Genomic DNA, 26631 nt, shown 5'->3' on the forward strand with positions numbered 1-26631 from the left:
ATGTCACGTGTTCTCAAAATCTTAGTGCAATTTTAAAGTTTAATGGTTTTAAGTTGCTATACTAGTCAATACTTAAAGTGAGTCCAAAAAATGTCTTAGGACCATTTAGCATTTTTCTTTTTTTAAATACAAATTAAGAAAAAAAAACATAGTCATGTGCACAGTAGAACTTAAGTGAGGATTCAAAATATACAGTGATAAATTTCTATTTCAAGAAAGTCTATATAATAAATATTATGCATTGTGTTGAGAGCTGTCCATCTTTTCTTTGCTTCCTTGTAAGTTTTCTTTTGTTTTTCTTTTATTCACTGCTGTACACTTTTTAGTTTGTTTTACTTTTTTCTTCCCCCACCTCCACTGAAGGCTATAATTAAGTGCATAGACATACACACCCATACACATACATATGTGTATTTATATACATACACACAATACATATTTAGACATATACATACATACATATATGTATGTGTGTATACACACACCCTTACAAACATACACTTTCTGTAGTTTTACAAGTCCATCATTACCTATACAATAGCAATATTCTAACCTTTTACTGTCTAGTTATTTTAAATAGTCCAAAACAATGTTGATTGATATGGCTGACACATAATGTAGATTATTTATTTTTCTCTTTTGATTACATCTATTTTAGCCTTAAATTTGTCTGAGATCATGATTAGCACCCTGCTCCTTTTTCTATAACAAATTTTGCTCCCGATATTTATTTTATGTTTGTGTGTATCTCTTATTCCCTATCTCTCTTAACTCCTTTATTTTACTTCTATTTGCTACCTTACCCTCCTATTACTTAACCTACCTCCCCCCCAATAATTCCCATGAATCTAAACACCCTTGTATACTCCATTTAACTTATTCCCTCACCCTCCCCTTTAAAGACCCCTCCTTTATACTCTCCTCCCTTGGTATCCCCTTAGCATTTCATTTCTTTCTGGATTTAAAAGAAATAGACATTTATGCTCACATATATATATTCCCTCTTGAAACCATTACCAAAGAAAGTAGGTTTTCAGAACTAACAGCCCTCCTCTTCTCTAATTCCTCTGTGTCAGTTTTGCCTCTCATACCTCATTTGTAAAAGATAATTACTCTTTTTAACTGTTCCTAAACAATTTTACTTTTTAAAATCATGTCATAGTCAGGTCTATCCCAATCTTTTTGCAAACTACCCAACTACTAATAACAATCTTAGACATTTTATATTTCCTCCCTACGAAAGGTAAACAGTTTGTCCTTATTGAGTCCCTTGTAATTAGTCTTTGGTGTACACCTTATATTTCTCTTATTGTATGTCAAATCTTCTATTAGGTTCATTTTTTTTAAACAAAGCCCTGAAAATCTGAAATTCATTAAATGTCCATTTTTGTAAAACCTCAGGATTATGCTTAGTTTTCCTGGTCATGATATTTTTGGCCAGAACCCCAGTTCTTTTGCTCTTCAATATGTTATACTCCAAGACCTGCAGTCTTTGGGTGTCACTGCAACTAAGTCTTGCATTTTTTCTAATTGTGGCACCACCATATTTTTTTTTCTTGTTGCTTTTAATATTTTATCCTTGTGCTGGGGATTTCAGAATTTGACTATGATATTCCTGTGGGTTTTCTTCATAGGATCTCTTTCAGATGGTGATTGATGGATTTTTTTTTTCTATTTCTACTTTCTCCTCTTGTTGTAATGGTTCAGGACAAGTTTCCTTAATTATTTCTTGTATTACTTTATCAAGATTCATTTTTTTGATCATGGCTTTCATGTAGCACATTTATTTTCATGTTTTCTTTTCTTGATTTGTTCTCCAAATCAGATGAGTTTCTTGAGATGTTTCACATCCTCTTCTATTTTTTCTCATGTTTTGTTTTATTATTTCTTGATCTGTTATAACTTCTCTGACTTCTGGTTGCCCTATTCTGGATTTCAAGGGATTGTTTTCTTCCTTAAGGTTCTGGACCTCCTTTTCTAATTGGTTGACTTTTTTTTTCATAATTTTCTTGTTTTGCTTGGATTATTCTCATTATTATTTTTTTTTTTGTTTTTTTCTCAATCTTTCTCACTTGGTTTTTTAAAGTATTTTTACATTCTTCTATGAAACCAAGATTTTCAGTTTCTTATAAGTGCCCATAGTCAGTGGCATCCCCACCCCACTGCTTCTGCACTCACTGGAAATGTGCTAGTTCCTTCTCACCCAGGGCCATGTTTCTGTAGCTCAGCTGAGTCTGGTGTTCCTTGTCAGCAGAGGTTTCTTCTGTCTTCCCCAATCTTCCTTGGCTCAGCTGCCCAACTCCCATTACTGTCCTGGGGGTAAAAGTTCCTGTGTTTAAGGTCAAGGCTGCCTCCCAACCCAGCAACCCCAAGGGCTCATGGTTTGTTGTTATATAAGCATAACTATTCTGGAAGTGTTTATTCTTCACGGGGACCAAACATCATCCTGGGATTTTTCTTCATATCTTCTCTGATTGTTCCAGGGAGATCACTATTCTACCCCAACTCTTGCTTATTTTTAATAGTTCTATGTTTGTCCCGAGGAGCTATTTTACCTCATTTATGGGGGAAATCAGGAGAGTTTGGAATTTTCTTTCCTGGTCTGCCATATTCCCAGAATCCTCTTCCTGTTTAAACTTTGATGGTTTAAAATTCACTAAGACCTTAAGAAAACAATATATCTTTAACTTCACCTTTATTTTTAGCTCTATTGCTATCTGTGTCTGATTTTCCATCTTTATATATATATCTATATTTGTGTGTGCATGTGTATATATATATATACACACACATACCTATATAAGCACATATACTTTGCATTTGAGTTTTACACACATGGGCTTTGACATAGATCAATAAATTTTTATCTATATATATGAATATGTCTACCAATCATTTCTACCAATTAGACAATTTGAATCACCATTTAGAATTGTTATCTTTATAGGAGTCTCAGAAAATGCAAGCTTACAAACTAAATATTAAGGGCCGGAACCAAAAATTGAGCAGAAATGATTTGGGAAGAAACAAAACATGTCAACATGGTCTTCTCTACTTCCTAGTAAACAGGAACTGATTGGACACATAGTAAGCACCTAATAAATGCTTACTGATGATCGATAATTACATCTGCCAAGATACAAGCCTATTTCTACATAAAGGAAAGAACAAGGTGTTTAGTATCTCTATTAAGGAAATGGAGAGGCCAAACTGTCCTGGGGCATTCTTCAATCGCACTTTAAGTATTAGCTGTCAAAACCACTTATGTCTATTATAAGAAGAATATATATAAACATGCAAAAGTAGATGAATGAATTAAAACCTTTATTAGGCATTTACTATATGATAGAAACTCTGCTAATAAGCGATGATACAGGTATTGAAAGTGAGGCAGTCAGGGGCGGCTAGGTGGCACGGTAAATAGAGCACTGGCCCTGGAGTCAGGAGGACCTGAGTTTGGATCCGACCTCAAGACACTTCACACACACACACACACACACACACACACACACACACACACACACACACCTAGCTGTGTGACTTTGAGCAAGTTACTTAACCCGAATTGCCCTCCAAAAAAAAAGCAAAAAAAAAAAAAAAAAAGAAAGTGAAGCAGTCTTTGCTGTATATGTAAAGCACAGCTGATGTGCTTTCCATAATAAGAGAGTGATATCTGTATTTTTATACCTCTGTGTTGTAACTGAAGGTTGCCCAAAATGGGCTAATTCCTTTGTGCCTTTCAGGGCTTCTATTCCAACAATCTAATTAAAAAAAAAAAACATTTATTATGTGACTACTATGTATTTAATTTGGTTGGCAGAATGGGGAAAAGAAAGACATATCCCTTCAAAAAAAAAAGGCCCTGACCTCTTGAAACTTACATTCTACTGGATATTTCCTAGGGTCTCAACATTTATTGCAGATAGTAATAAATAAGGACTCTAATCGCTTCTATAAAATAAATCAAAAGATATTTCATCTGTTATGGCACTTAGGTTAAGTAACAACTTTTATTTTTTTTCTTTTTGGAGAGGGGAAGGCAGGGCAATTGGGGAAGTAACTTAACTCTTATTGCCCTCTAACTGTCCTCTGAAATTCTATTCCTTATTCTGTTTAAATGATCACACAGTGCATTTAAAATGTTAGAGGAAAAATAATCAAAACCTGAGAGATATACTAATAATTTTACGTCTATGAGACAAGACTGACATTTTGAGAGGATGGGGAGGAAAAAAAAATACCACATTGCAAGGTAAGCTTCTATCTCTTAACTTGTATTTACTTTAGGCAGATTAATCACCTGTCTCAACTGAATTGAGAAATTAAATTCATCTACTATGGTAGTGTGTAAGCTAGAGAGAGCAATGGCAGCATCTCATTTAATTGAGTGCAGTGATGTGCATATAGTAGGAATTTTTATAATATTTGTGGAAGATGAAGCCAAACAACCAGTTTGGCCAATCTTTTCAGTAATTTGCCATTTGTCTAAATTGATTTCACCTTTTTTATATCTTATTTTCAACTTTCATTTAAAAAAAATATTTGTTCGTCATGTGCTGAGTAGCATTTCCCAAACTTTCTCACTTAAAAGACTATCTGTGGGTCACATTCCTCTTTATCTTGCATTTAATATGTTGGTTATTTATAGCAAAATATAAACTATGGAAAGCAGAGTAATCAACTAACTACTTTCTGATTTCTTATTGCCCTTAGAAAAAAGAAATTGCTTTCTTCCAGGAACAGTTCATGAAGAGAACCCCAGAATTATATTATCATTTGAATATTAAAGGATGCTTAGTCACAAATAACTTCCCAATTCAATAAGTCTGTTAAAAATTCTATTGTAAGGCATGTGTGTTGTTTTGTAATTTGGAAACATATGCTGAAATATTGTTTCTTTCATCTTTGTTTTCTCTAAGTTATTAAAGATGTTCCTACTAGGTGTACATTGGCATTGGTGAAGTGTTTTGTTCCTACTAAGTGAATGTGTGTATGTGCATGTGTGTGTACATATATATAGTACAGATTTTATGACATATTTTGCAAGTTTTCTCTTCCATTCGAAGATTTGTATTAATTGATGCAGAAGAAAATAAGCAGAATCACAAGAATACTTTATACAATAACATCATAAAACAATTTATAATGTCTTGAGAACATTGATCAATTCAATGACAAACCACAATTCCAGAAAACTGAAAATGAAGCACCCAAACTACCTCTTGTGAGAGGAGTGGTGGATCCAACATGCAGAATAAGACATACATGCTGAGATATGGCCAATGTGGAGATTTGCTTTGCTTGATTATGCATATTTGTTATAAAGATTTTCTTTTTCTTTCTCCCCTCACTCTTACCCTCCCCAAATTGGTATAGGAGAAGAGGAAGAATGAGGAAGAGGGAAAAATGTATGTAATTGAAAAAAAGTAAAATTAAATTTAAAAAGTTCTTTGTCTTTAATTTATTTGACATTTATGATATATTGATATATACATGCACCCACATGTATGAATACATGCATACATACATGAAGGGATACAGAGAGACAAAGAGAGATGACTCCTATGAGTCAGAGTAGCAGTATAACTTACTTGGGAGTGTGCTTATATATAACATACATACATACATACATGCATACATGAATGAATGAATGAATGAATAAACAAACAAATGAATAAATAAAATAAAAACATGTATAACATATATAGCAATCACATGCTTAAGGGGTTGATCTCTCTTATCACTAAATTTATTTGCTACATGCATGATAACATGAAATAATAATGTAAGACCAGTGAAGTATTTGTCTGTTCAGACATGTGTAGTTATATTCATATCCAATAAAAAAAGGTGAAAAAGGGGATTGTTTTTAACAGGTAAATTCTACCCAACTAGCATATATTAAACATCAACTCTGTGTTAGACTCTGTGCAAGGCACTGGGAACACACAAAAAAGAAGGAAATATTTCTTGCTCTCGAGAAGTTGCCATTCTATCTTCTCCTTTTACTCTCTCTATCCTCTGGAGAGCAGAATAATGTTCATATCAGAAGACTTAGAGCTGGTTCTTGACAGCAGAATGCCCCATAAAGAAGATACAGGAATAAGCACAGCCATTTTGAGGTTACAGTCTTAGGAAGGGAAGAGTTATTTCAAAGTGCAAAGTGGAAGTGATTATATTTAAATGGCATTGGTCACTTAAAAAAATCATTAAGAACAAAAGACATGTCTTCTACCTAATATAAAATGAATTGTTAAAAATTTCAATTTTATTGAAACTTGTCAGTAAGATGTTTAGTTTACCTATCTCTATACTTGATCTGTACTTACAATTTTCTGCTATAATTTTATCGATAACTTCATATCAATGAACACAATGAAGAATTAGTTGACCGTCCATTTTCATTAATATTGATTTTGTTTTGATTTATTTTGTGGATTAAATATGTGTGTCTATCCACATCATATGTTCATTACTACAAACTGTAAATAAAAGACTCCTTTTAGTGGTTCACTTTCTCTAGGTGCCCACTGTACTCTTGTTATCTTAACAGCCTATTCATCTATACTCCAATGTTATTAAAGAATAAAGATATAAATATGAAGGAATTAAACATTTAAATGCTTGTTGTAAATTTAAAAGTGAGGTCTATTAAAATGTATCTAGCATTAAGCTCTGGCTACATTAGATCGATTACAGTGGATGCCAGTTAAGCAAGTAGATGAAAAATGAGTGATTTTCATCATTCAGTTAAATATGGTGCTAAGTGGTATGTGCTGGCATTAAAAGCAAATTACTTATCACATCACCAATCACAGCATGGGAGTGTGCCATTGGAAGCTGAGTTTCCAGTGATTCTCAAGCCTCAGTTTTATTAAATAAATCAACAGATAATATTCATAGAAATAGTGTAAAGATCCTAGCTGACTATTTCTTTTCTAGATGTATATTAAAGAAGTCTAAAGTCCCTCTGTGTTTCCATATGTTCAAAGTGTTCATTCTGGTAAAAAAGTTGCCACATTCCTTCCTTCCTACTCATGAAAGGTACATTTTTCATGTCATCCTGTCATCTTTCAAATAATGAAAATTAATAATTATTATTATTTTAATAACCAAATCTGAGAGTGATAGCATGAGATTTAGGGAAAGAAAAGGGTAAGAAAAGAGAGATATACTGGAGGCAAATGTTGCTGACTTTCCAGTTTTGTCAAGGGCCAGCCTTCTCTGGAGGAAGTCATGCATAATAGAGAAAGAATCCACCACCTTCTATTCCCTTCACCAACTTGCCTGTGCAGCCACTTTCCATTCCCATGTAGACTGAATTGCTTTCACTTGTTTTCTAATTCTTTGTTAGCATCATCTAAATCCTCCCACTAGGAAGTTATTACAGCATTCATCTTATAAGGTAAACACATTTAACTACTTTAGCATCTCCTTATACAAAGACAAAGCTTAGAGTAAGGGTGAAAATCATTGCTGCTTTGAGTATCTACAGGGCTACAATACAATTTGAGCTTTGGATCTTGACCTTGATTTTGACTATCAGGCAGCTGGTGGACATAGAGGCCTGAGAAAGATACCCAAGGTAAGTCATAGGTGGAGAGGTTAATGTTGAGAGATATGTACATTTGCAAAGAAGAGAAATCACACAGAAGGAATGCATGTTAGATATTAGAAGTGTGTTAGACTTTTAGTCTCATCCTTTTTTATATTATCTGTTTATTCTATAAAACAATGGATATTTTCAGAATTTAAATTCTTGAGTAAACATGATCTAGAATTTCTCTATATTTTAAGGTACATATTCCATTTTTTCTCCACAAATATTAAAACAGTTACCAAGTTTAAGAATTAATTGATGCATCTGAGGTATTGTAAGATTATTTGATTTGAGGAATTATTTTGTTTGACATTATTAGACTTTGCCTCCATTTTAGATTTGATTCAGTTTAATTTAACAAATATATGTATATATATATACAATTACATTCATTTAATTATATATTTAAAACACAATTTTGGGAGTTGGGGATATATCCATGCATACATACATATATGTATTCACATAAACACACACATTTAAACCACTTATTTTCTGCCCTCATGAAATTTACAGTTTAGTGTTGGAAATTGTGGCATATAAACAGATGTATATAACACAAAGTAGGTAATGATGTTAGCAACGGAAGATCTAGATTGTCCTAGAAATATTTTGGGAGTGGGTGAACACTTTCTTCCAAGAATGTAAAGGAAATATAGTTTCTCATCTTTCATCTTATCAGTGAAAGGCATATTTTGTATACCTACATATCAAATTTATCAGCTTATATTAGTTCATTCAATCATTTATTTGTTTAATTGATGCACACATTATATTTCTACTATTTTTAAAAACTCTTAAATCTATTGGGGAAAATACACAAATCAGCTAGTAGGCATTCTTTGCCACCATCTGATAATTAGATTGAGCTTCTCAGTTTGGTTCAATATATGAGACAAAAAATAACATCCCTCCTCTGTTCATAAGAAGAAAAAAAAGGAATGTTTGCCTTTTTCTACCTCCTCTACCCATCCCCAGCTTATATCTGTTGTTTTCTGAACATGTTAAGTCTTCAGCTTTAAGATTTAAATATAATAATATATTTCATTCTGATTTTTAAAGATTTCTATTTGAATAAAAATAGAAAGAAATGTCATAATATTCAGCTGTTTGGTAGCAATTATGAACATATGCAGCCTAGGTAGGATCTTTATTAAATATCAGTAGGATACTAATCATCATTAGAAGCATAAGTACTAAGAGCCAATTAAGTAAAAAACATTGTACTTGGCTCTGAGAATACATTGATATGTGAATCATGGTCCCTACCTTCAAGCCACACCCAGTCTAGTTGGGGAAACAAGACATGCACATAAAACCATTAAAGAACAATGCAAGTAACATATGCTAATTGCTAAATGAGCCATAGAGGCAGTAAGCTGTATAGTCAATTTGAACTGATTAGTGAGTTTTGGTAGATGTAGTAAGCAAGGCAAGGACCTAAAACAATACCAAAAGACATACAATGGAAGAAGCCAGCCACATCCAAAGAAAGAACTATGGAGTCAAAATGCAGAACAAAGCAGAATGTTTTCTTTTTTGTTTTATTTCATTTTGTTTTTTTGTCTTTCTCATGGTTTTCCCCATTTGTTATAATTCTTCTATGCAACATGACTAAAGTGAAAATGTATTTAATAGGAATGTATGTGTAGAGGCCATATCTCATTGGAAACCATCTTTGGGAGGGAGAGAAGAAGGAGAGTGAGAAAATCTAAAACTTATGGAAATGAATGTTGAAAACTAAAAATAAATAATTTAACTAAAAAAAAAGTGATCAGTGAGACCTGAGGTGACCTGAAAAGACGCCACCAAAAAATTAGGAATTGGAATTCATGTAAAGGCCATACTGGATTTATTAGGTACAATAAAATCCGACTATTCCCTTTGCTTACAGACAGCAATGGTGAGAGCATTACAGGTAGTGGGAATTAACTGGGCAAAGATACATACGTAATAACTCACATTTCATATTAGTGGAAAAATGAGTAGAATGGGTTAGATGACAGAGGGGATACAGGGAAGGGATTCATAGTTACACAGGCAATTGGAGATTAAAATAACAATCATTTCTGTTTAGGCCAGAATCTCTGAGGATCTTCCCCTCCCAGATATTTTTTTTAAGAGGCCATTCTTTGCCTCATTTCTTATTAAACCTTATTTATCAATTAGGCACTGCCTCTAGTTTGAAAAGGCCAAGGTTCCCTACTACATCTTGGGCCATGTCCAGTTGTCCTGATCCATATCTGGTCACTGGACCCAGCTGGTTCTGGAAGAGAAAGTGAGAATGGTGACTTTGCACAGCCCTCCCTCACTTAAATTCAATTCACTTGCATATTATGCCATCACCTCCCTGATGTCAAGATCCTCTTTGAGAATGAAGGACAAAAGCAGCAAGCAGTTGAAAGTCATCTGCTCTACTCCATTCTTCCATCACACCCCTAGAGATAATTCTTCAAAGTTATATTTATCCATTAATAATCATTCTTAATATAGCTGTTCAACTAATAGAAATCCACCAACCACCTAGTTTTCACTTTCTTATGCACAGAGATAACATAAATTTATAAATATTTATTTTATACCTATTATATTCTATGCTCTGTACTAGGGATTGGGGTTACAAATGAAAAAGGAAGTCTATTTCTCTTTTCCAGGAGTTTACATTCTAACAAAGCTATGTATGCAGAGAGTGCTCAGTATGCCAGCATACTACACATACCATCCCAGCACATACAACGATATGGCAAATGATGGTTGGAGAAAGGAGTTCCAGTCTAGACAGTCACAAGAAAATATAAATATGGTCATAGGGCAGCAATTTCATGCCTTTTCCTAAAGGAATGGTGATATTGATTCAATTATTATTTTTAGAGGAAATTTAAGAAAGTTTTGCTAAAATACAAATAGAGCTAGCTAGTTAAATAGATAAATATGTGGCCTTGCCTCTGGACTACTTGCCCTCAGTGGTCTGAAGCCACTCCTCCCAAGTTCTAGGAGTAACCTTGGTTCTAGAGTACAATTTGAGTCCCCATCACACTTTCCAGTCAGATAGTCAGTCACAATTAGCTCAAAGAAAAGACATTTACTAAAATGATACAGAAAGAACATTAGCTAATAATAATAGAAATAATAACAATAAACAACTATCATTTTATATTCTGTTAAATTTGAAAATTGCTTAGCATATGTTATAATATTTGATCCTAACAATAATTTTTTGAGGTAGATATTATTATTATTTCTGGTTTTACAGCTGAGGAAGTTGATGCTAAGAGGAATTAGGAGTGCTTAGCACTGTGGCACTTAGTAGGAGCTTAATGAATATTGATTGATTGATTGATAATTAAATGACTTGACCAGGGTCACATACCTAGTAACTGTGCTTGTGGTAGAATTGGAATTCAGGTCTTCCTGACTCCAAGTACAGTACTCTATCCACCATGCTACCTCACTACCTCTACAAAGCATCCCCTCCCCCCCATTAATCTGAAATACACCCTCTTGCAAATAAATACACTCATTTTCCACTAGATGAATAAGTGTAGCTTTATTGTAAATGCTAGTGAGGCATACCTACAAGGAACCCAATGCACATGGATGGTAGTAACTTTTTCTCTCAGTGAAATCCTCAGAAACATCACCCTCTTCCCTGGGCTTTTCTGGGAGTTTTGCTGTGGCTCCCAGAGTCTGCTCCTCTCTAGAGAGCAACTTTTCATTCTGAGGGTTTTTGTACTCTTGAACTCCTCCCTCTTTGCTTCTGCCAAAGTTTCAGATCCTCAAAGCTGCTTGCAGCCTCAACTTACTGCCTCATTGTATCTGTGTCTGCCTGGAGAGTACATATTTCTACTCTTCAATTGTGCCAACATAATCTCTCCTCTTCACCTCCTCAAAACAATTTCCTTTCAAATGCTTGACTGCTTTCTTCACTGAACTGATTATAAACTTGAGTGCTAATTCTTAATTGGCTTTATGTTTATAAAAATATTACCATTCATGTCTATTTGGAGCCAATTTCAAAGCATTTTGTAATCTATCATGATTTCAGTTCTTTCCAGAACTACCAGGATTCTACTGTTTCTCAATTTGATTGAATTAATGGTTCTCACTGGGTTGAGCAGAGGTTTGCTCACTTGACAAAAATATCCTGGCTAGAACATTTTGTTAGTTACTTTAAATGGAGTGAGATAAATGATGGACACAACTAAAACCCCAAACTTACTAAAGACCTGAATGAAGAAATTAAAACCATGTGGGAACAAGATAACCCATGTATTATCCTTCTTGCCCTGTATGCTTTCCAGTATTCTATAGAATATATGAATATTTCCTAAGGTTTTCTTATTGATATCAATTATCTATATTTCCCAATATATCCCACCTTCATTCTTCTACCAGAGAAGCATCATTATAATAAAGTAAAAGAGAGGGAATAGTTTATAAAGTGAACTAGCCTATCGGAATTATGTCAAAAAGTATGAAAAATCTATGTAGTATCTCCTACCTATAGTTCACAACTCTGTGCAAAGGTGTGTGTCTGTGTGTCTGTATGTTTCTGTCTGTCTGTGTGTGCGTGTGTTTATGTGTGGGAATTGAAGGGTGATGCCGTCTTATGTCCTTTCCTGGGAACCAATTATTAAATGTTGATTGTTTTATTATTGTACTTTCTACCTATATTCCTGTAACCATTGTAAATATTGTTTTCTTGGTTCTGTTTAATCCATTTGGCATCAGTTCAGATTCCATAAAGATCCCATTATATTCATAGAAATGCTTTGGCTTTTTGTGAGTTTATATTACTGCATGTTAATTTACTGAGGCTATTAAGTTCCATCATCAGTTGCTTTGCAAATTCTCCAGGATTTCTAAGAAAATGATCCAGGTATCAGCAGCTTTGCATAGCTTTATCACTTCTTTGATTACCTTGGTCTCCCCCAATCCCTTCCCATCCCCTGTGTTTTATCATTATTATGAGCATCCCAAGAACTATGTCACATAACAAGGCATATTTTCTTTTATCCTGTATCTATTGGGGGAACTTCTGGGGTTACTTCATTGCTTATAATGTTAACCTTTGGTTTTGGATAGAAATATTTTATTGAATTTAATATCCTTTTGTGCCCATACTGTATAGGATTTCTAGCATAAATAGATGCTTTATTTGGTCAAAAGTCTTTTCTCCATCTTTTGATATAATTATTGGTTTGAGTTTTTTTTTTTAATAAGATTATTTTTAAGTTGAAGCATGTATGCAAACTTGATGTGAATCCAACTGGATCATACTATTTTTTCCAAATAAGTTGATATAATTTATGTTAGATTTTTATTTTGAGATTTTGAATTGGCATTCCATAATTTTATTTGAATTATAATTCTCTTTCTTCGCTTTGTCTTTCCATGACTTAGGTATTATGTCTAAAATTTTCTTGTAAAAGAAATTTTGGATCCGGTTTTTCTTTATCAATTATTAGAATTTTTTTTATCTCGGATAAAATATGCAGAACAAAGTCTACTAGATTTTAATTATTTCCCTTGCCCCCTGCAATATAGTTCTATAGACCAGTAATTGACTATAGTCAACTGTACCTTGAGAATTCATTCGGATCAACTTCGGGACATTACAAAATAGGCCTTTCTGCATTAGAAAGATTCAAGCTGGGCGGCCAGGTAGCATAGCGAGTAAGAGCACAGGCTCCAGTGTTGAGAAGACCTGGAGATCGAATCCCGGGCTCAGACACTCGGGCACCCACCCAGAAACACCTGGCCGTGTAACCTTGAGCAAGTTACTTAACCCCAATTGCTTAGGGGCAGCCAGGTGGCTCAGCGAGTAAGAGCACCAGCTCCAGTGTCGGGATGACCTGGATCAAATCCAGGCTCAGATACTCAGCACCACATCCAGAAATAACTGGCCGTGTAACCTTGAGCAAGTTACTTAACCCCAATTGCTTTAAAAAAAAAAAAGATTCAAGCTTTGCACAAATATTTAAAGAAACAATCACTACCTTCCCAGGAATATCATCCTCAGCAGAATTTGTAAATGGATATCATCTTTCTTATGCCAAGAACAAGGTGGATGGGAAGAAGGAAAAGGCTTAAGACACTCTCTCTACATAATGGTGGGTTCACCAGGGAAAGCAACTTTGCATATATGAAAAGGGAGCTTTAGACACTGTAGGAGTCAGTTCATTTATGTCTCTTGGTTTGATGTTATGGCTTCATGGAGGTTGTTTCTTTCTTTCGAAGCATAACTGGAAGATCCATCTTAGGTGGCTTTAAAGCCACTGGGTCTTCTCCAGTTCTAGTAGACTTAACCTGAATGAGCTCCATTAGTAATGGCTCCTGAGTACCTCTGTAGGACTGGACACTGAAATCTGAATCAGATTTCTGAAAGGTTCTTGGTCCAAAAAAGCTCCATTTTTCAAATGAGGGTTTATCTCTATCTTCATTTCCAGAGTCTATGCTGCTGATATCTACACCAGGTAAGGAAGTAGAAGATTCATAAGTAAACCAGCCTCTGGGCTTTTGCTTGAGAGAAGAATGGGGTTTATTACTTGGAGAAGACTGGGTTGAAGCGATCATTCTATCTTCTTTTGTCATTTCTCCATTTTGCAACTTCAATTTATAGACTGCTTCTGCCACATGAGGGTACTTGGTTTCTTCTGTGGTGAGGTTTTGTGGGTAGTGTATCTTGTGTTTCTCAACCCTGCCTGATGCTCAAAGCCCTGGATGCTCTCTTGTGTCTGTTTTGTGATGAAAGAATTCATGATGATGTGTGTAGCCTTGACCTTCACCACTGGGACCTTGTTCATTTGGGCACTGGAAGCTGAGGGGGTTATGGAGAACCTGTTTTCTCCTCCCTCAATCTTGGAAAACAATTGATACTTTTCATGTCAGAAGAAGGCAGAGTCAATGGTGTGGGATCCTCCAGGACATCATCAAAACTGAATGCCTAACAATGCATTCCAATTGGCAAAGACATCTTGCCTAGAAGCCCACCTGCACTGTGCTCAATAGTATGCACCTCTGGCTCTCTGGACGATGCCATGAATGACTGTGATCCAGGTATTTCTCTAGATAGATATGCAGACCTCTGATTCCCATGGTGAAAGTCTATGGGAGTTATGTGGATAAGACAAAGATGTCAAAAGGGAACATTCTGCAGCTAGTGATGAACTAGCAAAGAGTCCCAAGCAGTTCTCATGCAGATGCCCTGCAGATAGCTGTTTTTGTTTTATTTTTTTTTTTATTTTTGGAGGGGGGTGGAGAAAAAAGGGGGAAAGAGAACATCTGAAGCCCAAGGCTCTGCCATGGACAGGAAGCTGAGACTAACAAGGCTCTAAGCCCCCATCACTCCTTAACCACTGAAGCACGAACTGAACTGAAGCCATAACTCATGTAGCACCAAGGCCCAAACGAACCTCAGTTAAGAAAAATAGAGTGAAGCAGAGAATAATTTCTGTAATAAATGCAATAATTGCTGTCTAAATGATTAATAAAATTACCTTGTTCTTCTCTAAGAACCAAGAGACTTTTTTCCCCTTTGATAATTCCTTAATGGCTAATTCTATTTACTAAGACTAAAGTATTTTAGAAATCTATTTGGTTTTGTCTTAATTTTTTGTTTACATAATCTTCTATTTCTTTTGAATTCTCATTTTTTGAGGTGCAATTACATACAGCATATCTGATACTTTAAAAAATATATATTCCTTGCTTTGATTGGATCTCAACTTATTCATTTTTGTTTTGTTAATTTATTTTCCTTCCTTGTCTTTTTAACTTTCAAATTGTATGTCCTTTCAATGAATTCCTTTTGGTTTCATTTATCAGATTTATAAACATTTTTGGTTTCTAAAGTTTTGATGTATCTTTTACTTTTTTGTGTTTATTTTGTGTTATATTATTTATTGGTTTTCTATTTTTAAATTGTATATTCAGCTTATTAATTCTCTTGTATGTTTTGTTGAATGTGTATTTTATGAACATATTTTCCTCTGAGGATTGCATTAGCTAAATATTAGAAATTTGAGTATGTTATCTTTTCATCATTATTTTTTCATGATTATTGTTTATTTTTAATTTTTTGTCAGTATTTTAAGGGTATATTTATTAACTTTATTTTGTATTCTGTACTGATGACATTTTTTTTTATTGTGTTACAGGTCTCATAGGTGAGGATATTTTAATGTATGCTTTCTACATTTATTTTCAAGTTTTCAGTGGCCTAATATAGTTTCTATTTTTGTAAAAGTGAGATGTTATTGAGAAATATGTATATTTTTAAGGTTGTCTTTCAGAATATGACATAAATCTTTTAGATTTAAATTTTCTAAGAGTTTGTCCAGCTCTGGATTTTGTTTTTATTTTTGTTTCTGTTATATTTGTCCAATTCTGAGAAAGGAGGATTTCTCATGCCATCATTTTGTTATTATATACCTCTTCATAATTTAAAAATTCCTTTGTAAATGTATGTGCTATAATACTTGGTGTACTCATACTTAATATTGATATTCTTTAAAGATAAGACATTTTTCTTTATCTCTATTAATATTGTGAATTTTATTTTCTTTTTATCTGACTATGATTTTTTTCTTAGATTCCCCAGATGCATAGTAAATTTTGCTCTACCCTCTCATTTTGATTCTACATATTCCCTTGTCTTTTAGATATGTTTCTTGTGAACAATAGATTATGGAGGGGTCTGTTTTCTCATCTAATCTACTCCTTTTTCCTTTTACCAGATTGTTCAGTCCACTCAAATTTGAAGTTTCAAGAGTTAGCTTTCTGTTTTAGTCATGTTTCTTTAGAATTTAGACTTACAAAACTAGCCCTGTGACCTTGGGCAAGTCACTTAACCCCAATTGCGTTACATTCCCCCCTCCAGAAAGAAAAAAAAATAATTTAGGCTTAATTTTCAAGGAATAACCTTGTTAACACTTCATAAATGGATCATATAGTAGATGCATTTTTATATTTTGCAATTTGTCTAAATATGAATACCACAGAAAATCAGTTGGTCAGAGCCCAGCTACAAGATGTGTATATTTGGACATACAATTGTGTATCTGTGCGTTTACTTACAGAAACAAATCTATTTGCATTTTTTTGGACCAGAACCTTGGTTCCATCTGAGCTCCCAGTGAGAACTGTTATAAGAATGTAAATTTTTAAGATCTTCCCTGCCCCTAGGCCCTTTGATAGGATTAAGTGCACCTGGAGCCTGTGGCTGGAAGCTTGTTTTTCAGAAGATACTTTTTGATTGGGCAGTGGGTCAAGAGGGTTGTTACATTTCCTGAGCCAGGAGAAAGCTATACAATTCCTGATGTGAGGCTTTGTTTTGGGGCTCACTTTGAGCAGTGTTGTGTGATTTGATCAGACAAGACTTTGGGCAGCCATTGAGAGCCCCCCCCCCCCTTTTGAAAAACCTAGATGTTGATGCTTCCCTTTCTGGTAACTGACTAGGTATGGATATAATGGTTGGACAGTTGAAGGCCTGTCTGCTTGATCTGTTTGTTTCTTTGTTTTCTTGTAATTTCTGCTTGTAACTTCTATCTGTATACTCTGAAGTTCAGGGTGCTGTCTTTTTCCCCTGAACTAGGTAAATGATATGCTCAATTAATTAAAGTGAGATTGTTAACCCATTTTGAGTTGCTTTCCTTTAGAAAAGCAGATCTGAGAACCTGTGTTGGCAGCCACCCTGGGTATGTCAGGGTGCTTGCTGCTACAGGAACTTATTCTACTAAAACAAGTCAACACCTCTTCTCCTACTTGTTCTCTTAGAGTTTCCAGGAATATTAAGAGTTTAAGTGAATTGTGCAGGATCACAAATCTAGTATATATTAGAAATAGGTCTTGAATTTTGGTCTTTCTGATTATGAGGCTGATTCTCACTGAAATTTTTTGTCTGGAATATTTCCCTGACCTAAAAGTCTAGTAACTGTATTGAGAAAACAAGCAAACAAATGAGTTTTCTTTGACACAACTTTTTAGTGAATCAATTCATGCTCCCAGTGATCACTACTTCTCTGATTGCTCACAAACCATATGCTTAATAAAATAACCTAGATTTTGCCAGAAATTAATGCAAGTCTACACATTTTATCATTTTATATTCTCTTTTGAAAAGCTAAGCCATTTTCTCATTTCACTTTTCTTCCATTCTTGCTAGCAGTTCAAAGAATATGAAGAATGACTCTGTTCACATCTTCAATTTCAGTATTTTGTTATGTCTTTCTTTTAGTCATCCTGTACAGTATCAATAATGAAGTCAGGAAATCTAGACAGAGAACTTCTTTGAGGTAGAAATGAGCTCAGTTTTGGACATGATGAGTTTGAATGATAGCAAGATATTCAGGTTATATATCCACCAGGCAGTTGACAATGGGGAAATAAAATTTAGAGAGATGTAAATTATGACACCTCAACATAATGGTATTAGTTGAAGCCATGATAGAAAGAACCATCTCCAAATTAGAAATATGTTGAGGAAATTAGAGGACTGAGGATGAATTCATGTGAGTACATGCACATCTACAACTCAAAATCAAGCCAGTAAGGATGTTGGCATGAATGGCTCAAAAATTAGGATAATGATGGGTCATGAAAGATAATGAGAAAATTTTGAGAAATAAAGTACTATTGGCAGTTGCAAAGAGAACAGAAAAGGCAAAAAGAATTAGGACTGAGAAAAGGCTCATGGATTATCATGATTATTTTTTGCTAAGAACTTCTTCCCCTAGGGTGAGCTGGAGCCAGCTCATCAAATATCATATATCAAGATGTGTTTTATTATTTTTAATTGTCTAGATTTAAGAAAAATAGAAAATATTAATAAAAAATAATTAATAAAAAATAATAAAACATTAGTAATAATATTAATAATAAAAATAAAACATTAATAATTAATGATTATGTATAAAAAATAAATTTTAAAATGTCTTGCATTTTCATTGAATCATGTATTAATCATTGACCTCTAGAATCCTGCCCCCATTCACTTTTTTTAATGTTCACTTTAATGTTCATTTTAAAATATCAGCTTTTAAAAATTACTAAAACATGGTATTTTATTAAATATGATATTATATAGCTTATGCTTTCCTATTAATATATGTTCTTCTACACTATTTTGTTTAGATATGCGTATATTTGCCTCCATATTTCTTGTTATTTATTCCACCACCCACTCCTCATTCCTATACCACCGATTAAGCTCTTGGTAGGGAACTTCCTCTACCAAAACAGATTAACCTATCTCCATAGTTTATAGTTTTCGGCATTGCCTTGGGGCAGTAAGAGGTTAAATACCTTGCTCAGGGTCATACAACTATGTGACAGAAGTAGTATTTGAACCAGATCTTCCCAATCAGAGGACAAATCCCTCTTCATTACTCCAAGCTGACTCTTGTAGTTTATTTAGATGAAAGAAATATACTACAAATAATTGGGCTATGCTTTCTTATTCTTCAAGATATTTCTTAAAAAAAAAAAAAGAAGTAGAATAAGAACAGAAAAGGCCCAATTTCCTATTAGGAGTTGAAGGACTCACATTCTTTACATGTGTAGGATAGAAGAGCTTTTCTTTACATCTCTGCCCAGACTCTGCCCTGGGGCTGAGTTTACACTTAACTCCAGACTGGAATGTTTGACCTGAGAGAGAGCTACCAGCTCTTACTATCCTGCTTAACAGAGAACCTTCCTTCATGCTCCTCTAAGAATCATAGGGGTTGATATAGAAAAGATAGGCAGTTGCCTCAGGAACAGCATTCCAAGAAGCACAAGGGGCACTTTTAAGTAAATGTACATATTTCAATGCTTTAAAATCCTGATTTCTAGAATGTATAGGTACTAATTTTGTAATTATTCAAGTAAATTATAATTACAACTAAAATTTTACTTTATATTTAATTTTGTTTGACTGTTGTTTTGAGGCTACTATAAACATAAGTTGAAATAAATAGCTTCTTCATAAGACAAAATTATGTTTATACTTTCATGGCAGTATGAAAAGAGAGATATACAGATTTCAAATATTACCTTGGGACATTTGGGTCCTGGCTTGGCTCTGGTGAGGAGGCACAGACAGCCATAATAGATCCCTCAGTAAAGGTATAAAGAACAATTGTATGGAGAGATGAAATTCCATCTTCCCTTTACCCAAAGCACACACCTATAAAGGACTGCCCCCTTTAGGCCTATGCCCTCCCTGACTCTAGCCCCTTTGGACAGAGAAGTAGAATGAATGGTAGTTAGCTGTATGAGTAATTATGATGCAATGCAAATAAACAAAGCAGATGAGTCATTTCATTAAATAAGCAACATGGGGTCATTAGGTTTTGGTGTCTGCCCCCAATCTTTGAAAAAAAAAATAGTTTCTACAAACCACTAATCTGAACTGGCGATAAAATATCCCAAGTAGGCTCACATTAAGCAGGATAATATGCAGACTGCTTGATTTGTATTGAATATATGTCTGGTGGCTGGAACCCACTGTAATGAACTAGCCCACAAATCACAGCTTAATGGGAATCTACTTATACATATTGCTTAATTAAAAGTTGTGAGCTTATTAACATGTGTCTTTGGCACTGAGCTTTGGGGATGTAATCTCTGTGCAAATAAGACTAGGTTGTAAAAGTTTTATAGATTGACAATGATATTAAAGTCCATACCTTAATAACCTATCATTTCCCCAAAGGATTGTTCCTATCTTACATTTTTATACACTGCTCTAATGCATTTGGGGTGTGTGTGTAGGGTGGGGGGGAAGAGGGTTGTTGTTTACTTCTCTCAAAATATAGAATCTGCAGTATTCTGTGGGAAGGGGTAAAAAGTGATCCTTCTCATGTTCCATCTAAATTCCCACCTTCAACCTTTCCTTTTATTCTTTCATCTTATTAGTGACTTTACCTGATATAAAGTCTCAGAGAACCTCCTTTCATTAAAGCAACATTGGGTAGTGGAGAGCCATTAGCTAAGGTTTTCCAGTGTTTCCATTATAAATCTCTATTTTCAGGGGTTTATAATTCAGCTGTAAAAATTTGCTCCAGGCTCCCAATTGGAATACAAGGTCTTAGCCTGAGAGAGAACATTGTTAAGGCATTTAAGAAAAATTCCATGTTGGTGTTTTTATGTTACCAAAGTGAAAAAAAGTAATAGTATGTAACCGGCTCCGAATGTTTTTTTTTTTTTTCCTTTTGGGGGGTGCTCCTGAATTTTTTTTATCGTATCATTTTACAGTTTGTTAGTTCATAATTCCAGCTTATCCTTTTGACTATTTTTTAATAGTTAAAATGAAAGTATCATTTATATATGTTTGAGATTATACATATGGGAACAGAAATCCTAGGATTCATGTGTCTGTAGACTGCCTTGATGTCTGTGTCCTCTAGTGTTTCTGAAGAAAGGTGATTCACTTATTTTTCCTGAAAAGAGAACACTTACTCATCTCACAAGTTAACTTTAGCTATTGAATTTCTTTGGACAATCACAAAGGATTCTCTTGAATACCCTTTCTTTCAATACTGCTAGTGCAAGGCCCAGTTTCCCACTGTATCCTGAACCATCACCATTTGTCCTGACCTATGTCTTGCCACTGGGGTCTGATGACTCTGAAGGAGAGAGTGAGGCTGATGACTTTACAGCTCTGTCTCACTAAAATCCAATTCACATGCAGGTCAAGACATCATCCTTGTGATGTAATTAGTCCTCTTCAAGAATGAAGGAAAAACAACACCCTGGTGGAGGTCCTCCACCCCTCAGACTTGGAAGCTAATCCTTCTGCCTGCCTCAAATATCTCCCCAAACCAATCTATCCTCCACTTAGCCACTAAAGTGTTTTGTTTTTTTTAAGTTCAAGTTCAACTATGTTACTTTCCTACTCAATAAACTTCAATAGTGGTCTATTGCCTCCCGGATCAAATTAATTCAAGATCCTATATAGTGTCCAGAATCCTTCATAACCTAATGTGCAACTCCTTCTGGAAGTAGTTTCATAGGGAAAAAGCTATATTAAGATGATGATGCTTAACTAAATTGAATGAATCTCTGTGTAATTTACAGTCATTTACATCTTCCATACAACTGTCAGTTATCTTCCTAAAGCACAGACCTGACTATGTTGCTCCCTACCTCAATAAGATTCAGTGGCTCCTTATTATTTCCACAATTGAAGATAAGTTCCTTTGCCTTGAATTTAAACCCTGTTGCATGACCTGAATTAAGCTTACCTTTTCATATTTTTTTTTTTATATTTTACTCCCTTTTATGCATTCTTTGATTCAGTCAAACTGGCCTTATGGCTCTCATAGATTTCTTCTCCTAGGTGGTGCCTTCACATACATTGTCCCAATGCCTGGAATGTACTCCTTCCCTTTGCCTTTAAGAAAACCTAATTTTCCTTCAAAGCTCAGCTCAAAGACCATCTTCTATATGAGGCCTTTTTTTGATAACAAAAGCCATTACTGTCCTCTCCAATTTACTTGTATTCATTTTATATCTATTTATATGTGTACCCATTATCTTTGTCTATGGAACATAGACTCCTGGAAGCCTGGAATTGATTCATTTTTGGCTATATATCCCAACTCTTTGCACTGAGACTAACAAATAGCAAATACTTAATAAATAATTAATCATCTGATTTATAGGAGGAGACGTGTGAGGGCAGAGGGCAGGGGGTCCTTCCTATAACTGGTCAGCTTGCAACACATTTTCAATCACATTCTCAACCTGTGTATAAAATAAACTCTTTTGAGGATTCTAAGAGAAGAGAACTGTCTACCATTCCTTCTCTGTATTTACTTGTATTTTTGTTTGTTTGCCTATTTTTACAGACTACATATGGATACATTATATGGCAGGAAAAGAAATTCCCATCTCCTTGTGGAGAAATTTTGAAGAAAAGTATTTGTTTCATTTTGCTTTGTTTTATTTTCCCATATCTATTAATCTTTCCTTGACTTCCCAACAAAGACAGAAAGGAGCATCTTCTCAACCTCTTTAGAGTACCCACTTATGGAACTAATATGATGATGAATTAAAAATCTTGAGAAATTCCTAGGTCATTTTGAAAGGAAGTTTCAAAAGTGTAGGATGGGCTGTGAGGTGGCACTGTTAATAGAGTGCTGGGACTAGAATCAGGAAGATTCATCTTTGTGAGTTCAATTTTGGCCTCAGACACTTACTTGTGTGACCCTGGGCAAGTCACTTTACCCTGTTTGCTTCAGTTTCCTTATCTATACAATGAGCTGGAGAAGGAAATAGAAAGGCATTCTATTTTGTGAAAAACAAAACACAAAATGAAACAAAACAAACAAACCAAAAAACTCCAGAAAAATCCAAATAAGGTCGTGGAGAGTTGTACACAACTCAAAAAATGACAACTTTGGGAGCAGGGAATGCCATTGAAATCCATACAAATGAAAATAGAGTTAACTTTCCTTTACAAGGAATCCTCCTTAAATGTAACCAGGGCATTGGTTTGGGAAAACTGGACATTGAAAAAAATTAAACAACTCAAACCAGGATATTTCCAGTTATGGTATCAGTTAAAGGAATGTGGGTTTGACTGGAAATTTGAAAGTCATTGAAACATTATACAAAGTAATTTATTTTTCATTATGATGAATGAAAATATCTTAAAAATTAACAAGGGAAGTAAAGGTCACTCCCTTTTTACACCCTTTCCCATGTTACTGCCAATCCTAAATGTAAGAGTAGTTCACTTTACAAATCAAACTTTCCATTTACATGAATCTTATAGCTTATAGGGGAAAATGGTTTAAAACAGAGATTGTTTCTCATATATCTAAACAAAAAAGTCTGCAGCATGAGCTCCAAGTTTTATTGACAATAACTGATTACTATCATTTTAACAAAATCCAAAAAGAAACTGATATCCATCCACCTGTGATATGCCCCTAAAAGTCTCTCTTAAAAGATATCAACTGCTCTGAAGTTCACAGTTATTGTTTTCATTAATTCGGTTTATTCAGATATGACAAGGTCCTTTGGATGCTTTTTGATTCAACAGAAAGACCACTGTCTCCAAAGTCAGAAGACTTGGGTTCATATCCTTCCTTTGCCTTTTATTACCTGTGTGATCCTGGACAAATCACTTAACTTCCATAGGTCTCAGTTTCCTCATTAGTAAAACAATGGGACTGGAGTAGAAGGCTTTGAGGTCAGTTTCAGTTCTAGAACCATAAACCTATGACACTGTTTGCTGATTGTATCAAACCCCAAAATATTATAAAGATTTCTAAATTAAATCTGTAATCCCTACAATTTTACAGTAGGTAATAATCATTGATAAAAGATGTGTGCTATCCAAACTATGATATCCATGATGCTATATGATCATAAGCCATAAGATATAATATATGTCGGCAAATTTAAGAAGCAAGTCAACAAAGATTGAATAGGGGGAGACATACTGTATGAACAAGCAGGCAGCAATACATAACCATGAATAATTTTAGAGAAGCATCATAAAGAGTATCATCAGAGGGATGTATGATCAGAAAAAAAGATGTCATACAATGAGTCATATAATGAGAGCAAGGTATAATTGGCACACAGATGACATACACATTTACCGTTAATGCAATGTGAAGAAAATTAGAGGAAGGGTCGCTAGGTGGCACAGTGAATAGAGCACTGGCTCTGAAGTCAGGAAGACCTGAGTTCAAATCTAACCTCAGACACTTAACACCAAACTAGCTGTGTGACCTTGGGAAAGTCACTTAACCCCAATTGCCCTACCTTTCCCCCTCCAAAAAGCAAAAAAAAAAAAAAAAGTTAGAGGAAGACCCCCATTATTTGTAGTGGTCACCTCGTTCAAGATTAATGGGAGGACATACATGAAAGTTGCATAACATGAGAACATGTAAATACCTTTGTACAATTTTAGTAAGAGCCTCAGAGAGATCATGAATCTATGAAAACACTGAAGGATAAAGTCAATAAATGTTTTACTGTTCAAAGTAAGACATGGATTGTGATCTCAAGGAGCTTCTGGTCTAGTTGAGGAGATGAGATCTACACACATCAAAGAGTAAAACCATACAAATCACTCTTTGATTAAAAGTGAATTTGAGTGTTTCAGATCGCATATGCTAAAGGAATTCAGAGAAGGATTCATTATTTTGGAATGTAAAATCAAGGAATATATGTCACCAAAACCATATAAATTCTATCACATCTATTGCTATATATTATTATGTCTGTGTTTAGTAACTGCTATATGGAATGATAGTTGTCAGTTCAATTCACAAAATTTAAGTCATTATGAAAAGACTTCTAATCATCAAAAATAAGGATTATAATTAAAATAAAGAAAGTGAATTGTGTCCTTCTAGAGAGGTATACTTTAGATGTGACTTTTAAGACATATAGTTTAGGAAACATTAGTACTAAAACTATAGGTTTGGGTAATTGTATAAGTGATTCCTTATCAGAAGAACACTAACCATCACCCTTCGGACCAAGCACCAAAGGAATGCAGAATACTTCACTTAGATTCAGAAACTTGAGCAGAAGAAATCAAGATTAATAGGAAAAAGGTTTTTTTCTTTTCTTTGCCCCTTCTTTCTCACATATCCAGATGGAAGGGATAAATCCATTGCATTCTCCATTATGAAATTGATAAGTCAATCAAAAATGAATCAATAAATATTTATTAAGCACATTCTATATGCTAGGTACTGTGCTAAGTGCACAGTATGTACAGAAGTTTCCTTAAAAATATTTAAAATTAACATTTTAAATTTAAATTAACAATTCCTAGAGTATGTACAGAAGTTTCCTTAAAAATATTTAAAATTAACAAAGTTTAACCAATGTAAGTTATCAATTTTACCCAGCAATTTGGAAGTATTTATGTATTCAACAAGAATTTACTAAACATTTAATCTTTTATATATTAGTGACAGGTAATAAAGGAAGAAGAACAAAACAGACTTTGCCTTCAAGAAGCTTAAATTCTATTTGGAGGTGTGGCTAGTTGGCACAGTGAATAGGCCACCAGCCCTGGAGTTAGGAGGACCTAAGTTCAAATTTGGCATCGACGTGTAACACTTACTAGCCTGCGACCTTGAGCAAGTCACTTGACCTCAATTACCCTGCTTCCCCCCCAAAAAAAAAAAGAAAAAAAATTCTATTTGGAGATGGAAATTATATATATAGTGAAGTTGTGAAGAGATGGGACAGATTAGAATAAAAGAGCAATACAGTGCAATGGAAACAGCACTGCATTTTAAGTTTGAAGAAGACCTGCATTCAAATCCTGACCCTACAATTTACTATCTGTGTTATAAAAGGTGAGTCATTTAACTTCCTAGGTTTCCTATGTAAATGAAAGAGTTGGATTAAGTGACCTGTAAAGTGCTATCATAAATTGTAATCAAAGAAACAAATATGAAGTAATTAGGGTAAGATGATACTAACAAGGAAGCTCAGGAAAGTTTTTTTTTTTTTTTGTAGAAGGTCATATTTGAGGTAAGTTTTCAAACAAGTTTCTGACTGTAAAAGAAATTGATGAACAACAGCATTTTAAGCATGGGAGACAATCTTTGCAAAAGCATGGAGGCAGAAGATCAAAATGTCATGTAAAATGAAGAGAAGATATTGCTGGGGGGAAGTGCCACAGAGACTGTCTTAGAAGTGGAGGCCTGCCAAGTGAGTTGTCATCACCACTACAGCCACTGGAGTTGGAATCTTGGAAGGAAATTTACTTACAGGATTATGATATATAGTACTTATTACACTCACGCTGTCCTGGTGTATAACTCATCACAGTGGGGTGGTGGTTGGCTAAAAGTATTGGCACTGCCTAAGTGTGATATGTAGAAATTGAAATCAGGGGAAATGTTTTCAAATCAGATTACTCCACTTATTGCTGAGTGACCATGGGTAAATCACAATGACTCTGGCCCTCAATCCTTCTGGGGTTGGACTCAATGACATTTTAAGTTCCTTCCAACTCTGGATCTAAGACTCCATCTATCTGAATACACCCCTTGATATGTAATCCT

At 34.5% G+C, this 26631-nt stretch overlaps 1 pseudogene; it reads right to left on the minus strand.

Moving 5' to 3' along the window:
* Window positions 1-13784: 13784 nt before the first annotated feature.
* On the minus strand, window positions 13785-14642 carry LOC138173420 (putative monooxygenase p33MONOX pseudogene; annotated as a pseudogene).
* Between the last annotated feature and the right edge of the window lie 11989 nt (window positions 14643-26631).

This window comes from Petaurus breviceps, unplaced genomic scaffold (genome assembly GCF_028583685.1).
Source record: "Petaurus breviceps papuanus isolate PSGF00001 unplaced genomic scaffold, PetGlider_PUasm1.0 582, whole genome shotgun sequence".
Lineage (NCBI taxonomy): Eukaryota > Metazoa > Chordata > Mammalia > Diprotodontia > Petauridae > Petaurus > Petaurus breviceps.